The following is a 19,166-nucleotide window of genomic DNA, read 5'->3' as shown; positions in this document are numbered from 1 at the left end:
AGGGTGTGTGTCATTGCGCTTTCAAGGCAGATCACATGCAAAGACTGTCTTCACATACTGAAGCCACCAGTAGTTAAATCTGCATTAGAATGTGATTCTCTCTATGCTTTTCCCAATATGGCCAATAAAAATACATTTGTAACTTTTGTTAACTGGGGAAAACTGGTTAAAACAAGTGACTGTGTGTAATCTGTTGTAGAATACTCAGAAACTGTTTTAGATGTTTGTGGCTGCTGGGGATATGCGACAAAAATATATACAGGCCAAGATTTTGCATTGTGTTAAAAAGAAATTTGTAGATTACCCATTTCCTGCTCTTGGTCATGATTACCGTTATGAAATTAGGATCGAGGACTTACATCAGACTCAGCTTGCTTGTAAGATTGCATCCCTATACTCCTGCATACGCTTAAAAACATGTGGAAAAAAAGCCTGCTGAGAAAATTTTAAACAACAAATCAAGTATAAGGCAGAAGTTAAATAAACTCATATTGTTTAATCATGTATAGTGCTCAAATTGGAAAAATTATGTAATGGGACATTCCATGCAGATGGGTGTGACATTTTGACAGATTTTTTAAAACTATTTTGTCCATAGATTTGTTGTTGTGTGATGATGAACTTCAAAAGATGAATCACATTGAAGTAAAATTAAGTCTTTACATCCTGTGTAGATATCGTAACAAAATTATAATTGTTTATTATATAAGCTTATTTTAAGATGTTTGGTGTTACAAAATATGCACTTGCATTAAAAACGGGTGATTTGTGTAAAATTAATGGAAAAAAAATGTTCTGAGACTTATTTGACAGATGGCTTTCAGTGTGAGAAAATATGTCCCTCAATAACTATGTTAACTTGAATGTTTCACTTTAAGAAAACAGTTGTTTTAATACTTCCTATAATGAACACAATGTTCCAGTTGATCATAAGCATTCTTATTACTTTATAACCATTCTAGAATGAGGGGACCTGAGTCAGGCAAAACCTAATTTTCTGAATTTTGTCTTTATTTTGCTAGGATGTCTTTCTATTATATTTTCCTGTGTTGAGGGGGGAGAAGAGAATGCAAATAATCATATAGAATTATCTTTCTAGCACTACAAACTGCAGAATACAGTGATTACAGGTACACGTGGAAATCTAGGAAATTTCAGTAATGTTACATGCCTAATTTTCATTAACATTTACCTTAATTATACGGTTACACTTTTTGCTGATTTGAACTGTGTACTACATGTTAAAAAGATTTTGTTTGGTCATAGTAATAAAAGCATTTCATTTTGTTAGTTCATATGTCCCATACGGAACTGAAATTATCGAGTTATGATGACAAAGGAAGGAAATAACATTAAGGAATCTTACTTCACAGAAATTATGTAACAATGGTTACACTTTTTGCTAGTTAACTTTAACATAAACCATTTAGTTTTCCATTAAGAGTGAAAGCAGTTGCACAAGTCACGTAAAGAACAAAGTTTCCCATAGGAAACTAAAGTATTTTACGTTTGAGTTATTGCAGACCCAAAGTATTGTGATCTTCATATTTCTATTTAAAAAAGTTTGTAACTCAAATTCACAGACATTCTGGAATCTGTACATACATGCGTGTAGCAAGGTACTTTTCATGTGCCATGTGGAACCTTTAATTTTCTGGTTTAAATATAATTTATTTCATGAATTACCTTTAATACCAGCACTGCCTGAATGCATTATTTACCATTTAGAAGAAGAAATATTAGTGTACAGAATAACAAACCTCATGAAAAATGCGAGAGATTGTTCTGTACAGAACTTGGAATGGCTCTTTATCAATAGCAGGTAAAAAAGAAGGCTTCTATTAAATGTTCAAAGAAACCAGTCAGTACCTCTTAATTCGCCATAGAGGTGATACAGTAGTAAAACAATTTACTTTTTTCAGAATTTCTGCTAAGTATTAAAAGTGTGAAGACGTATTCAATTAGTATTTGCTTTACCAATAACCTGTAGTACAAGCACACGTATAAGCAGATAATTATGGGAGTCAAGAGTTATGTTAAAATTAAAGATACTGACTGTTATTACTTGCTCACAAAGCATTGTAGTTGCTGTACAGTTTATGCTGTATGTGGTGTATCCAATGTGATTCCTGGAGGACATAATATTCTGTTATCCTATGGGAGTGCACTGGTACCACACCTATTGAAAGTACGTTTTGTTGTGGAATAGTTGTATCAGATGTCTGTACCAGAAAACAAATCTCCACTGTGACACCCTTATGTTCTTGGTATGCTATTAGCTATTATTACAGGAATACTCTTCACAAGGAGGAGGAAGCATAGTGAAATTTTCTTTTTCATCATTTCCAACATTGTACACAACTTTCTTGCACTTTTATGTTATCACATTTTTTCCCTTGATAATTGAAAAGAGAGAGGGGGGAAAAAAATTTAAGTGAGCCTTCATAACTGAAAACTCTACTTGCGTCATTTGTTATTTTCAAAATGTTACTCTCTTTCCAAATACTGTCCTATTTCTTCAAACCAATTTTGAATTTCTCAGGTTATTACATATTATTTACTGTACATTGTCCACCAATACTTCTGTTATTACCAGATAGTTTGTAATGTGGCACTACCTTTGTGCCACTGGTATTGGCTAGTGTACTTTTGCAGATAAGAAAATCGACTGGACTAGATTGTCCTGTCAGTATATGACAAATTCAGACAATATGGAACTTTTTACACTAAATTTGCAATATAATGTCACCCTTGTCTCACACAGATTGTAGCAGCCATTGGGGTGCCTGTCTGGCCAGCTTCTGCAGCTTTCACTTTCAGGTTTGTTTTTTGCCTGGGCCGTATACTGACAACCAGTCATTCCAGTGATTGACACCATGTCAAAGACTGGAGCCAAGATTCACAGAAATAGAATTCTATGGTTGTAATTCAAAGTGTAATTAATTTTGCTCACTGACATGTTTTGAATTCAATTTTAAAATTGTTTGGGTGTCAGACTGGAAAATTACAGTTTTAAGACACCCCAACCTTAAAATTAACAGCTGTGATCGAGGTTATTTTCAACAAGTTCCTTCACTTCCTACATCACCATGGATCAGTCCAATATAATATTATTACTAGACTTAACTTCCAAATGATACAAGTCAAGCATTTAAGAGGAGCCTTAACGTTGGGCTTTGTGTTTATCTCATTTAAATGTATTTCTTGTCTCGTATCAAAGACTGTAGCACTGTTAAAAACTGGTGCTTCTACCATATCACTCAGTTTAAATACACCGTGTCATGTACAGGCGTTAATAAAATCATGGCATTTAAATTACTGATCAAAGAGAGTGCCAAATTCGTAAGTGCATGTTCCAATTACAGTGTCAGCATATATGCAGATCGGTAATGCATCACTTCAGATAAAGAAAAAATAACGATTTTTTCTGTTTATACGTAAGTAATACTTTAACAGTTCAGTTGTAATTTCTGTTGTCAGTAAAGATACCCCTAAGCACACGATGTCAACTTTTTTTCAAGAGACGTCTTCACTGTTGTCCACACTTGATTTTCCGAATTATACCAGTAGTTAAAAGCTTCGGCAAGTAAGGTAATTTGTTGACCTCCATTGAATCTTAAATAGTGTTTTAAAACGGGCAAATAAGTAAAGCACTCATAAAATAGTAAACAATTTATAGGTCAGCTTGTCAAACTTTCAAAACACACTCGAATTTAGGAATTTCATAGCAGAACTGTCACTGTTTTTCTCGCTAGATTAGAAACACTTCATTGTGTTGATGTGTAGATATCTAGAACATCCAATTTAAAATACTTATGAGGGCGCAGAACGAAAAACATTTTCATCCGTGTTTTGACACTTCGTTTTTTTGCCAAATTCAGATATGGCGGACACTCAATGATAGGATCTCTTGGCGGCACGCGCTAGAGCCATCTATCTGTAGGTCTGGTAGTTGAGCATCCCTCATTTCGCTAGCTGTAGACGCCTGTGTCGCTTATTAAAAGATTATTGTGTGCTGTACAGTTAGAAAATCAAGATGTGAGTGATCTAGTGTGTGTCTCTTGACCATTGACTCCGCTTTTCTCTTTTTCTTATTAAACGTAGTTAGGTTTAATATTTGCGTGGTAATATGAGTGAGTGAGCAAAATGTACAAGTGCGGCAAAAAAATACTCTGCGGTTAACAAGTCGATTTACAGGGGAAAGAAAAATGGTTTGTATTCGTGTTTGTGACATGCAGCGGATGCTGCCTTAATACAGTGCGACGTTAAAGACTTACGACGTACAATGACTGGAACAGCTAGGTGAGTATCCCAGTTGTGAATAACGTTGTATCGGATTTACCGGTATTATTAAAATGATTCACAAAACTGCGTTGTTTGATGTACTTGGAATCATAATATGAAATTCAGTAACAGAATTGAAATTCAATAACAGAATTTATAAATTGAAGTTCATATAAGTTCAGTATGTCTTGTATAGCCTCAGTTTTGTTTCTGTAGATATCTTCTTATGCGCGAATGTTTCATAGTTCTGTGCTCGGGAAAGTATGAGTCTATATAGTGCACAACGTGAGTGATGAGTGTGCACCCTTTCGCCACACGTTGTGTAGTTGACATCTGTGATGCTCTTATTGTTTAGGTAGTTCGCGTCTCTTGTTTACAATATGGAAATACAGAAGCGTCCGATCTTACCCGTCGGCTTTGACCCATGACGTCACAAATACCGCGGAAACGACTATAAACAATTCCAATATGGCGGATATAAAAACATCGCATACGTATTGTAAACACTGAAATACACAAGTTTCACAAAAAGCCTAATGACTGTAACGGGGCAAGCGTGGGAAATTAGGGGTTTTTGGGTGCGGAGAAACAAAATATACAGAAATGTAGCCACCGACCGCCATTCAAAACCACGCAAAACAACGAAATAAATCAACATCACAAAACTGACCAAATACCAAAAAACACATTCCTATCCATAATCGGACACTTCCCTTAACCTATATAGCTCAACAGAACCTACCGATCACATCCCCCAATAGAAAACTAAGAAACGAAAGCTTCCCTTACACCTACATACATCGGCACTTATGCAGTTTAGCAGGTACGGAAAAAATTTTTCATTTTTTTTCAAAATTTGATCATCATGTGTCGTTATGCGGTGGGGGGAGTCTGCAGTGCCCCCCCATCCCCCCACAGGCTTCATTAGTGTCAAATCAATATTTTCGAATCATAGGCGGCCGCTGCCGCGGCCGCATTCCAAAAAAAAACTCCCAACCTAACCTCGTATTCAGGGCTACGCTACAGATCAATGTGTAGGTCCCTTACGTCACGGGTCAAAGCCGACGCGTGAGATCGGATGTTTCCAACCTATACCCAATACACAAAACATACATAAATAACCAAAAAAAAAACGGAACTTACCTCAAAAAAGTTCCAGCTCCACAAACTAGATTGGCCACCACAATCACACACAAATGCACACACGCACGCACGCACACACACACACACACACACACACACATACAAAAACACACACACACACACCAACGAAAAAATACTGAACTAAAATAAAAACCCAACCCACCCAAACGTCAACCCCCTCCCCCACAACTCCAAAATACAACACACAAACACTATACAACAAAATAAACCACCCACCCACCTACCCAGCCCACCCTAACTAACCACTTTCGGTCTATACATTTTACCCACAGCCCTTAAAAAAAACCCGAAGAATGCAATAGCCCTCTGGGACACTCTTCCACCAACAGTACTCATCTAAATGAGACTGAAGGTTGGAAGAGCGCCTCTTCCCCCTCCCAAGAACTGACTTAACCGCTCCCCACATCCCCTCAATTGTGTTAGTGCAAGCCCCAGTATCATAATTCTTAAACTCTAGACTGTGGTTCACTACTAAATGATTAAATCCCCTCTCACCCAACCCCCTATATGAAGAAAACGCATCTGAAACTACTGTGGACCCCGGCTCTACATACTCCTCAATTAACCCCACTAATTCAGGCTTCGACCTCCCCTCCACAACCCTAAAAACACATTCAGTACCCCCACCCCCCTGAACAACAGCCCCCCACACCCAAAGACCAGCCACAGACTTCCCCCTCCCATACTTCCTTTTACCAAACTGCGACTCATCCACCTCCACAAGCACCCCATGCCCACCCAACTTACCCCTGTACTTAATAAATTCGGAACACACCTCACGACAAAAGGAATACCAGTCTAAAACAGTCCTCTCACTCACACCAGTCTCAAACGCGCAAAAACTCTGCCCGCAACTATAACAAAAATAATACGTAATAAGCACAATCTCACGCATGGCCAATCTAGACTTCTCGAACCAGGTACCACGCCTTACAGAACGCCATACGCCATCTTTCCGGCAACACCACATGTATCCGTCCCTGGTCCGAGAGTCCGGAACTTTAACCAATTTCATAGGTTCACCGCACACACCGCACTTCACGACCTCGGCAATTAAGCCAAATAGCTGAAGAAATTTAATCAGCTCTAAAGCTGTCTCCCCCATCATCGCCCTCAACCGAACACTGTTAAGGCGGTCTTTCATATCCATTCCTGAACAAAAAACCACAACCAAATACACTCAATAACAAACTCACCCGACGTACAGCAATGAGCATTAAATTAACCATTAACTCACTAATAGAAATTCCGCTTCAAATCCAACACCTGAGCAACAGAAAACTGACCCCACCACACGAAACAAACGAAACAAACGAAAACCATGAACACACCACCAGAGAGCACGACAAACAAAAACAAGACATCTACAAACACGCCACAATCGCAAATCAAACTCCGCGCCGTAATGACGTCACACACCACAACACGCTTACGTCACGGGTCAAAGCCGACGGGTAAGATCGGACGCTTCTGTTGACCCTACAATATTGCTCGAAGTTGTGTTTGTGGAGGCTTAAATCGTGTTGGTGCGCAGAACTATATAAGTGCAGTAGAGATTATGCGCATCCGCCTTTACCATAACTTCACTTGTGATGTTTTTTGTTTAATCTGAATTCTGTTGTCTCTTAATTCTAGCGTAGCACCGAGTTCTGGAGTCAACAGAAGCGTTCGATTCCACCCGTCTGCTTTGACTCGTGACGTATGGATGTTGTGGTGAGATTAGATTAATTTTTCGTTCCATAGATCCGTGCTGAGGCGATTCTCGTGATGTGGAACATGTCAAATTTTTTTTTAGCTGAAATAACAATACTAATAGTATGAGTATATACGATACATCATTTGTTTCTATTAAAAATTCGTCAGTCAAGTAGAAGGAGTTGCTAACACTCGAATTGCAAATACAGGTTTGTGAAGGTGTTTCTGCAGTTCTGTGTTGTGCTCCTCCCAACTGAATTTAATAAAAGTTGTAATCCCAGGAACTTAAGACTGTCAACCTCTTCTATCTGCTCTTCTTCATGTGGTGTGTGACATTATGGCACAGAGTTTGCTTTGAGTTGGTTATGTTTGTAGATGTCATGTTGTTTGATTGTGCCCGGTGGTGGTGGTGGTGGTGTGTGTTATGTGGCGTATTAGGTTCATTGGAGGTTTGGTGTTGGAGGAGGGGAGTTGTTGGCAATGTTCATGACCTAAGGATTGAAATTGTTTTCAGTGAGTTACCAGTTTTTTTTTGTTCCGTTTATGTGTTCATGTTTTCGATAGGTTTTATTGGTTTGCTGTTTGTGGTGTGGTAAGACGTTTAATTTATTGTGTGGATTCACGTTTTAGGTATGAATATGACGGTAAAGTGAAATAGCACCATGTTGTGGGCAGAGATGGGAGAGGATATGTTGTTCTCGATTAAGTTCCTGCAGGTGTTTGGATTAATAGCGGAATTTGCGAAGTGTGGTGTTTTGCCGAGAGAATATGCGGTTGGGGAAAGTTCCGGCTTCTCGGACCGCGGACGTGTATATGTCTTGGTGTCGGAAGGACAATGTTTGGAGCTCCTGTAGGCGCGGTACCTGGTTCAAGAAAGTGGTGGTGGTGGTTAGTGTTTAACGTCCCGTCGACAACGAGGTCATTAGAGATGGAGCGCAAGCTCGGGTTAGGGAAGGATTGGGAAGGAAATCGGCCGTGCCCTTTCAAAGGAACCATTTAGGGAAATCACGGAAAACCTAAATCAGGATGGCCGGAGACGGGATTGAACCGTCGTCCTCCCGAATGCGAGTCCAGTGTGCTAACCACTGGTTCAAGAAATCTAGGTTGGGTGTGAGAGATTGTTTTCATGACGTACTATTTTTGTTACAGGTCCCATATTAGTTTTTGTGTGTATGCGACTGTAGTGAGTGAGAGGACGGTGTTAGATTGATTTTCTTTTTGTGAGATTGATTTTCTTTTTGTAGGGCAGTGTGTTCTGAGTATGTCAGTATAAGAGTAAGTTGGGTGAGCCGGGGTTAGTGTTTGAGATAGATGAGTCACAGTTTGGGAGAGGTACATCTCTGGTTGGTTTGCGGGTGTGGGGAGGTCGTTACTTTGTAGGGTGGGTATGCCGATTATGTTTTCAGGGTTTTGGAGGGGCGCACTAAAAGGGACTTGAAGTGTTAATTGAGGAGGGGAGTACTGTAGTTTCAGATGCTTTTTCGTCATACAAGGGTTTGGAGAAGAGGGCTTTTGATCAGTTAGTTGTAAACCATAGTTTAGAGTTTAAAAATTGGAAAACTGGTGCATGTGCTAATGCAATGGAGTTTTTTTTTTTGAGGGGGGGGGGGGGTTTGGTGGTTAAATCAGTTATAAGAAAGGGAAGAGTGGCTCTTCTAACCTGCCATCTCATTTAGATGAGTATTGGTGTTGGAAGTGTGTCCCTGGCATTATTGTGTTTTTCGTGTTCTTCTGTGGGCAGTAGGGAAGATGTACAGGATAGTGGTTGGTTGAGGGTGTTCGGTATGTGGGGGGGGGGTGATTGTGGGTAGTTGTTGTGGATTTAGGTGGGTGGGGGGGATTCTTTTATGATTATGTTCGAGAGACCTATTTTTGTTACAGTTGTTTTTGACTTGTACTGTGTGATTGAGTTCAGTTTATTTTTGTGGTTTTTATTTGGTGTGTGAGTGAGTGAGTGAGTGTTGGCCAACCAAGTGTGCAGTGCCGGAATTTGTTGGTGGTAAGTAGTAGTTTTTTTGGGTCTATTGTTCATGTGTGTTTATCGTGTATCGATTGTTTTTGATTTCTGTGGGGAAGTTTGATTTTTGTGTTTTCGAGGTGATGTGGGTTTGGTTTTATTTATCGCAGTTGCAGGTGTTTGGTTTTTGGTATCATCGGCTGTGGTTGACCTACGTAGGTCAAGGGAAATGTTTGATTCCAATTTTTGTCATCTGATAATGAAGGCAATGAATGTCATGGCAAAAATTATTGTGGGCAAAAAATTTAAAGTGTGTTGCTGTAAGAGTAATTTACTTGTCAAGAACTATCACTAATTGTCTCTGTGAAGTTTTATGAAATGTCTCATTTTGGGTTTTATAGAAGCATTGTCATGAAGTATTGTCGTCTGGCATTATCATGTGAGGGCAATTCTAGGTATTTGCATGACATCTTGTTGTTGCAGCTTGTGGTCATTAGAGTAAATGCTAAAAGTTCATATATAGAGCACATTAGAAGCCAACATTGTGCGAGCCAAAGATCATGGAGGCAATAAACTTTTGTACTTCTGTACATTGTACCAAGCAGTAGTTGGCAGAAGTAAAATGTTGAGGAAATATGACGCTCTACAAGAAACAATACATATTTATACATGATACTAAAGATTGAACTTATAGTTGTTCGTATGTAGGTAACAAATTATTCAATAAAATACCACTATTTGTCTAAGTATTTACTGAGCATGCTTATAAACATAATGTGCTTGGCTCATTGCCTGCCCCTTCTGCAGTGTGAAGGGAAAATTATTAAATGTAACTGCAGTACTTAACCTACTCTTGTTTTACAGAGAGTAATGTAACATTTATTGACATTATCTGTTGGTGTAATGACACCATTTGCCCTAATGACTTACTAATAAAATTATTACTGTTAAATTATCCTTCAGGTATGTCACATGGAGCACTTAACTAAACAAACTTTGTTCTCGGCTAGAGTTTGATGCAAGCTATCGAACTGTTCACCATTCCACCGCCTTACAGAACCACCCACTGTAACTGTTTTGAAGCCACAGTTGCTTGCACCATTCTCCCAGAGGTGGACTTGGGGATGTATTTGGGGGAGGAGTGAAACAGTTGGTCAGAACTAGTCGTACAGCAGTAAGTAAAAACTGTCGAATGTTTGCTTTGCGACTGCCAAGTAACTCTTGTGTTTTTTATTGCATGCTGTATCTAATTTGTTCACATGCATTTCTTTAATCAGTGCCTACTATATTGGTTACACATTTACCATTTGCATTGGTAGCTTGCTAGTTACTTCCATGTTATACATGATGTATTCAAATTGTAGTACGGATTATGTCAGCTGAACAGTAGATTGCATGGCAGAAGTCCAGTGACATTGTGCCTGTCTCTTACTTTGCATGCTGCAGTTCATATTTGTGCAATGAATGATGGACAGTGAACATGAAAAACAGTGAGTGGAACTGTCACATTCCAACCAAACCTCAGCCTCGGGCTTTGCCACAGGTCACTTTGTCACCACATCTAGTTTTCTTCCTACTGTTAACACTGCAAACAAACACAGTTGTTTAGTTACAATCACTCATTTCGCAGTTGCCGACTGCATCGTGCAACAGAAGAGCCAGGACATTAACTACATTTAGCCTCTTGCATAGATCATTTAAAACATGTATGAAATAGTGAGTTATCCTTTCCTTCTACTGTTGTAATTGTGGATATTGCTGTCACTTTCAGAATGAAGTGAATTTTTGCATACTTAATCAGTGAATGAATGCAATTTGAGCCTTTGGTTGACGTCCCTAATTGCTTAGATATGTCCACAACACAGAATATTCTCCCACAGAACATTAATGAATGAATGTCTCTGTATCCCCAGAGTTGGCCAGTTTTGAGTTTTTATCAGTATTTGAACCCAAGAACTTGGAAGTTTCTACCCAATTTATTATATTCTGTTGTCATGCTAACATTAATAGGTGATGAACTTAGTTTGCAATGCCAAACTGGATGATTTATATTTCTCAAAGTTTGCAGCAGGTACATTTGTCTAGAACCACGTGCTTTGTCTGGTTTGAATTGATTGCTTATTTTGTTTTGATCTGATAAGCTGAAAGTGCATTATTGTACTGTGTCGTGCAATGTTTGTCGGATTCTGATAATGAGTGTTTACGACCTGTCGCCGCTCGTGGCATGGCTTGCATTTGTGCGTGCTACTGCGGCTTACAATAAAAAAAGAGGAATTATCTCATGAGCGAAACAATGGCAAGAGACTGCTATTTGTTGTTACTTACACTGCTGCTTTCTTTGATTATGATCAACAAGAACCAAATAATAGACTGCGTGTGATAGATGATGATCTGAACGAGAGTTTGGCAAAAAATTTTCTCTGTTTGAAAATCCTTGCAGCCGCCTGTTTAGTAGGCCTACATTACATTCTGCACAGAAATGAGTCCTCTTAGATTTAAAAATCTAGTCAGTTGCCGTGCTTCATTTCTGACTGAATCACTATTCAGCGTAAGAATAATACAAATATAGGCATGACATGATACGTATATTCTTCCGTGTTTGCTGTTGTCTCACTCTAGTTTCGTAGTTAATTAGGCAGACAGGATTTAAATGAGATAGCAGCAAATACAAAAAATACATGGCATAATGTTTACATTCTTCTACCTTTTCTTTTAATTTATTTACTGATGCAGAGGTTTTGGCGCCAGTATTTATCTTTGTGCCTGCAAAGCATGCCTGTGTAGCGCTGCGTATATGAGACAGCAGAAGTTAGTTGTGGCGGCACCTACCAACATTTTTCAGAACTTTCGCTTACTTTGAACCTGATTGTAAACCGCAGACAGTTTTTTAGATTACAAAAACTGGAAAAAAGTGTGGCTTAGATTTGAGTAAATACGGTAATTCTTTCTCCGTTGCTGTATAATTCAGCTCATGTTTGTCTAGGCTGCAACTAGCGAAAGCAATGGTTTTATTTTCTCCCTCTTCTGGGTCCCATTCCCCTTGCAATAATTCTGCTGCTATGCCATATTCTGATGCATCTGTTGTGATGCCAAATGGTTCACGAAGACTTGGATGATTTAAAATAGGATCATTGACTAGGGTATCCTTTACTTCCTGGAATGCCTTTTCTGCATTTTCATCCCATAATCATTTTGCCTTTTGCTTTAATAGCGATAGTGGATGTGGATTACTATGACTTGTCCTTGTATATACCGTCTATAAAATCCCACTAATCCTAAAAAGGAACGTAACTATTTTACATTCTGTGGATGTGGACAGTCTTTAATCGCTTTAATGCGTTATGGATCAGGTTTAGTTCCTCTTATTCCTTAAAGATGTCCCAAGAATTTTAGTTCCTCTCGCCCAAAATGTGATGTAGCGAGCGAGCTTAGTAGTTATTCCCTTGGTATAGAATTTCTCTATTGCTCTTGAAAGTACATCACAATGTTCCTCCCACGTTTCTGAAACAATCAGTATATCTTCTACATAAATCAATAACTCTTGTAACAACTTTCTCCCTAATGTTTGATATAATGCTCTTATAAACACTGATGCTGATATGTTTAACCCAAATGGCGAAACTTTAAGCTTGTAGACTTTCTGTCATATAGGAATGCAGTATAAGGTCTAGATTCTTTAGCTAATTTCACCTGCCAGTACCCATCTGTCCGATCCACAGAACTAAAATAATTTGCTTTTGCAAAATGAGCAAGTAGTTCGTTTATGCATATGGGACAATCTCTCTCCAGTTCAATGTGACAATTCCAGGTTCTCGCGTCTAGTACTAGGCGCACACCACCTCTTGCCTTTCTGACAACTAACAGTGGATTGTTGTATATGCTTGTGCTTCTTTCTACAACATTATTATCTAACATTTTATGTATTTCTTCCTGTACTTCCTCTCTTACGTTGATCGGTACAGGGTAAGGTCTAAAGAAAAAAGGTTCCTTGGTTTTGATCTTAAAACTACACACATAATCTCCTATATTCCCTGGTTTGTCTGAAAATACATCTGAATATCTGCATAATATTCCATATAGCTCTTCCTTTTGAGTAAGGGTTAACAACATTTCAGATTCGTAAGCCTTGGCATACAAATCAGCTTTATTTGCAATTTGTTGTAGATTACTTACATCCTTTTCCATTGAACTCGTATTCGCTATTAACCATAAATTATTACTCCCGTTTAGTCCTTGACATCAATCTGTCTTAAACAAGATCTATTAGGCTACAGTTATGTAGATTGCACTTAAAGAAATCACTCTGAAAGTCTATTACCACCGCACATTTCATTAACCAATCTACTCCTAGTAATACTTGTGTATTTATTTTAGGGACTATTAACATGGTTTGTTCAAACACAAGTTGATCTATTTAAAATGTAATCCTTGTTTCCCATTTCACTACATTGCTCTTAATACCTGTAATACCTACAATATTTACTCCCGTAACAGGTAAGTTAGGAAATTCCTTTATTCTTCCACTTAATAGCCATTCCTCGAAAATTGACACTTCACTTCCTGAATCAATGTAAATTTCCACTCCTTTATTTCGTATTCCTCCGATTGAAATTTGTTTGCGTTGCACTTTTTCTAAATTTTCCTCTTTCGCTAATAACCAATCGTTAATAGGTGATATTTTACTATAAACGATCATTTTACTTATATATATGGGCCGAGTATTGTTCTGCGACATCCTGAATTCTGGCCGTTGACCTAGGATTTTTCTTACTTCAACAGTACGGTGGTTTGCCCCATGTTATTTTGTTGCATATTTATTTGTTGGTTTTGAGGTGTGAACACCTGTGAATTGATGTTACCAATCTGAATCCTTCCCCCTCTAGGGTTATTGTGATTTAGACCATTATTCGTGCTGTGAACAGTTTCATTACTGCTTACTCTACAATAATTAGGTTCCTTCGCCCGTGGTAAGGAATTGGGAAAGGATATGTTATTTCTGTTCCCCGTATTTCAGTCATTCACTGAATAATTTTCATTTCTTTCAGTATTCAGTGTCTAAACCTACAATAAACATTAATAACTCATTCACGGTTTTCCACACTCTGTACAATATTCCTTGTCGAACGTGGTATGGTAAACATCTAATGAGTACTTTCCGTAAGTGCATTTCATCTGTTGGATTATCTAAGTATTTAGTTTTTGTCAAATGCCATTCCAAATACTTTTAATATGTGCCCCCTGACTTATTGTATGGAGTAGGGTCTAATAACTTTAAGATTAATTTTTCCTGGATACTTGAAGACCAGTGCTTTCTCTTAAAGCTTTCTGAGACACAAATTCTTCTGCATGAGTATTTCCCCATTCCAATGCTTCTCCCAATACGTGTCCTTATGTGAAATCTATTTTCTTTAAGTCATCCCAGTTTTTGGGCAAAGATCTGGCAAACACTCGTAAAAAATAAATTGGGTGTCCATCACCGTCTGGTTTGTACTTTGGAAATTGCCATGCTAAATCAAACCTATTACCTATAGATAAACCCTCTATTACATCTTTAGTTACTCCTGTTATAGTTTCAGGTTTACAATTATCTAATTTCTTTTTATTATTGTCTATTGCTTTCCATATTCTATGAAGTTCTTGTTTACTGTTAATTGTACCTTCCCCAGAAGTGATTTTGCAATTATTTATTTCTGTTTTGTCTTTTACTTCTTTTTCTACGAATAACTGTAAACGTTTCTCCAAATGTTGTATAGCATGAGGTGTTCCTGCTACAGCATTTTCCCGTATGGACGTGATTTGCTTATTTATGTCTGAAATACTAGCGCATACCACTTGGAATTGGGAATTAACATTATCTACATAGCCTGTCCACTGTCGGGTTGTTAATCTATGTACACTTTCCTGTAAATGATCTGTTAACACTTGTTTAGCTACTTGTTGCACCTCTAATGGCACTGAGTCTCGTAATTCTTTTACTCTAGAATTTATTTCCATTATTTTAATGTTTTGATTATTAACTTGTGCATTAAAGTTAGATCCTAAGTTAGATTTAACCTCTTGTATTTTATGGTTGAGTACGTCATTGATTCAGTAACTTGTTCCTTAATGGACTAAATTAGTTCTACTTGTTCCACTCTCCGTCCTTTCCTATATTTCTCTGCTTGTTTTTTAATCATACCTTTTAGTATTGCCTTATCCTTCTCTGCTTGTTCTTTAATTATGCTTTCCAGTATTGCTTTATCCTTCTCTGCTTGTTCTTTATTTATGCCTTCAAGAATCTATCTTAACTCCTCGTTTTGCATTGCCGTATTTCTTGTGATTGGCATACACTTTTTATTACTAATCGACAGTATTAATATTAAACCCTACACTCGCAGAAATGTCTCAACTTTTTTTTAATGTTCACGTCTCACCCTTCTGCGGAACTGTGAACTGCGTGCTTGTTGTAGAACAGCCGAAGCCAGTGCTGAAGTCAAAGCCGATGTCTGCTCTTGCTGCCACTGTCTTCTTTTTTTTTCTGTTTCAGGTATCCAACAGTAAATTATAGTTTCCATTCATTATGTGTTTACTAATCAGATAGTTCATTCAAAAGAAGCTCTTAAATATTATTCTTCTTGATTCCTTGCTACGTGTGAGGCAAGACACTGTTGTTGATCGCTGGTTGTCAGGGGCAGCTTCTGTCTTCTATTCTTTGGAGTCGTAATTCTGGTTCAGATCAATTTTCTGCACTTAATTGTTGGTGCATTCCCCATTCGCCTTTTCCACAGTTACCATATGGGGTGTATTTTTCCGCTTTCTCCTGCTGATACATATTTTGTAGGGTTTGTGGTGGATCTTACACCAGCACTATGGGGAAGTTGCATCCCTGGCTGATACAGCAGGACAATATTTTGCCGACCCTGATACACCGCCAGATGAAAGTAGTATTACCTTTATCCTCTCGTCTCAGAGTAGTTGTTTGGTGGTCTGAATCCTTCCATGCCACCTCCCTGTCGATCCAACTGTGGTGAAGATACCTGGAATGTTTTTGCAAGTTCTCTCTACTACACTACTAAATAAATAGCCACACTTATCACAAACGGGGTACATTGTGCCCAACATTTTCACAATTACTTTTAACAACACAACAAACATTTGCTACGGTAATACCATTCTCTTGAGAACATTCAAAAATGACCGTATATGCGTACTTCAGGACCTGAGAGAACAAACCAGATAAACTACTGCTGTTCAATTGTTCGTTACGCCCTTGTTGGTGCGTCATTTACTCCATGGTTCTCGGATTCAGGCACTTGCTGCACTATGCCACAAATGACTCCCGTACGACCAGTGGTTGTAATACCATTTTACTGTTTACTGGTCACCTTCTCGCTGGCTCCACGACTGCTCCACATTCACTGCATACAAGAAAGGAAAACACATAGTTTCCCCTTTCTCACTACATTTCTTATTCAACTTACTCGTGGGCACCTCTTGTCGACGGCCTTCCAATGGTGTGTTGGGATGTTTATAAATATCTTGAAACGCTACACTAACCAACCTTGGAAATCATGACATAATTAGAATAAACAACATAGTTTATGCCAGTTGTTGTTACAACCACTGATAACAGTTATTAATGGGCTGCTTACATTCTTTGCTTCGTAAACTCATGACACTATTTATAAAAGCCACAAATTGGAATTGCACACTAGAATTAATGTGATCATGAAAATAAAGCAAGAACAGGATTCAGGTCTTTGTTTGAAACCTGAGGAGCATTCGAGCATTCATTGCATTTTGTACATGTATAGATGATAGTGTGTTCCAGTTTGTATTACTTGAACAGTGAATTGTGTTTTATACATCTCATGTACATTTGCAATCCATTTGGTTTGCATGCAGGAGACATGTCACAAATTTATAACACAGTTACAAAGGAAAACACAGGAGAATTGCTTCAATTTAACCCTTGTATCTCTGGAAAGATCAGTGAAATAAATGTTGGTGTCAGTAGTGTTCAGTTAAAACCTGAAATTGTTAAAACTGAACAGAGCTCCAGGGCGATGTGAATCCCTGTCGTATTCAATACTGAGCTAGTCCCCCTTCTAACTATAATATATTGGTCAAAAAGGGGTAGTAGAAGTGATAGATAAAATTACTGTCCAATACCCCTGACATAGATTTGTTGTGTAATCTTAGAACATATTCTGAGCTCAAACATAATGAGGTATCTCAAACAGAAGACCACCTAGGTGCCAACCAGCACGGATTCCAAAAACATCAAGGCAGCGATTTAGAGGCAGCATTTCTTGGTTTTTGAAAAGCATTTGGCTCACAGTCAGTACCAAACTTAGGCTTGTTGTTAAAAGTATGGTCATATGGGGCATCAAGTGAAACTTGATTGGATTGAGGACTTTCTGGTAGGGAGAACACATGTTGTCGTGGATGGAGAGTCATCTTCACATAAAGAAGTGACTTTGGGTATGCCCCGGGGTAGTGTCAGGACCCTTGCTGTTCGTGTTGTTTATTATTGACCTTGTGCACAATATTAATAGTAACCTGAGACATGTTGCAGATAATGCAGTTATCTATAGTAAAGTACCATCTGAAAGAAGCTGCATAAATATTGTCATATCTTGATCAGATTTCATAGTAGTGTAAAGCTCTTGTACCCAAAAATCTTATATATACAGGATTCATTATTTTTCCTTGCAGAAAATTTGAGGGAGCCATCTGGAGGTGGCATTGAGGCAGCAACAACATACATCACAACCTGTCTGTGGAAATGGCATGGCAAGCCGTTCCACAGGACTACATCCAGCATCTCTACGATCGTCTCCATGACGATGAGGAAACAGGAGCTGAAGCTGTGGCTGGTGCCAGAGCTGATGTCCACTTCCTGGTGTTTGTTTTATGACTATCCCAGAATTTCAGCTAAGAAATAAGGCAGAGGGCACTTCTCTGCACTTAGCGACAGTGCGAGGTCTTCCGTTGATGACTACAGCGACATCTTGAAGTGGTGCGAGAGCCCCGTGGATAGCTGCATAATGAAGAGAAACGGACACATGTGGACTTCCGCTGTCACTGCTAGCCACCAAGCGGTGTGTGGCGGGGGGCACTATTCGCGCCGAAGCCATATCGCCCCCTCCGTTCCACTCGCGGATCTCGTGAGGGGATAAAAGACTGTCTGAATGCCTCAGTACGAGCTCTGATTTCCCTTAACTTTGAATGGTGATCATTGTGTGATATGAAAGTAGTTGGTAATAATATATGCTCTACATCCTTGGCGAAAACCGGATTTTGGAATTTAGTGAGCAGCCCCTTCTGTTTAGCGCATCGTCTATCTGCAAGTGTGTCCCACTTCAAACTTTCTATGAGATTTGAAACGCTCTTGCGATGGCTAAATGCACCAGTCACAAACCTTGGTGTTTTCCTTTGGACTTGCTCAATCTCTTGAATCAGACACAACTGGTAAGGGTCCCACACAGATGAACAATAGTCTACCACTGGATGAACAAAAGTATTGTAAGCAATTTCCTTTGTTGAAGGACTGTATCGCTTCAGGATTCTACCAATAAACCCCAATCTAGAGTTTGCCTTACCTGTTACATGTGTAATCTAATCGTTCTGTTTGGGATCATTTCGTATAGTCACACCCAGATACTTGACATATGTTACCACTTCCAAAGACTGGACGTTTATTTTGTACTTATACGTTAATGTGGATTTTTGCTTTGTTATGCGCAGTAGGTAACACATACTAATATTGAGAGATAAGTGCCATTCATTACGCCACATGTTTATTTTCTGCAAATCCTCATTGATTTGTTCACAATTTTTGTGTGATACTACTTTTCTGTAGACTACAGCATCATCGGCAAACAGTCAAATGGCGTTGTCAGTATGATTAACCGGATCATTTATGTAAATCGTAAAAAGCAGCGGACCTATTACACTGCCTTGAGCCATACCTGATGTTAGGCTTGTTTCTGTTGAAGTCTCCACATTCAGGACGACATACTGCTTTCTGTCTATTAGAAAACTTTCTATACAACCGCATATGTTGACAGATAGACTGTAAGCG

The 19,166-nt window shown here is 38.7% G+C and overlaps 1 long non-coding RNA gene across 3 annotated transcripts; it reads left to right on the top strand.

Annotated features, from left to right (window-relative positions):
* Positions 1-3,961: 3,961 nt before the first annotated feature.
* On the top strand, positions 3,962-18,282 carry LOC124587772. Of its 3 annotated transcripts, none has more exons than XR_006975669.1 (3): positions 3,962-4,050; positions 10,064-10,274; positions 17,798-18,282. It is a non-coding gene; the product is annotated as an uncharacterized LOC124587772 (long non-coding RNA). The 3 variants fall into 3 exon arrangements; XR_006975668.1 differs by lacking the exon at positions 3,962-4,050 and adding an exon at positions 4,148-4,302; XR_006975666.1 differs by lacking the exon at positions 3,962-4,050 and adding an exon at positions 9,087-9,142.
* The last annotated feature ends 884 nt before the right edge of the window (positions 18,283-19,166 follow it).

Source organism: Schistocerca americana, unplaced genomic scaffold (assembly GCF_021461395.2).
Source record: "Schistocerca americana isolate TAMUIC-IGC-003095 unplaced genomic scaffold, iqSchAmer2.1 HiC_scaffold_62, whole genome shotgun sequence".
NCBI lineage: Eukaryota > Metazoa > Arthropoda > Insecta > Orthoptera > Acrididae > Schistocerca > Schistocerca americana.
Note: the sequence above shows the minus strand (reverse complement) of the source record. Positions and strands in the feature narration are given on the sequence as shown.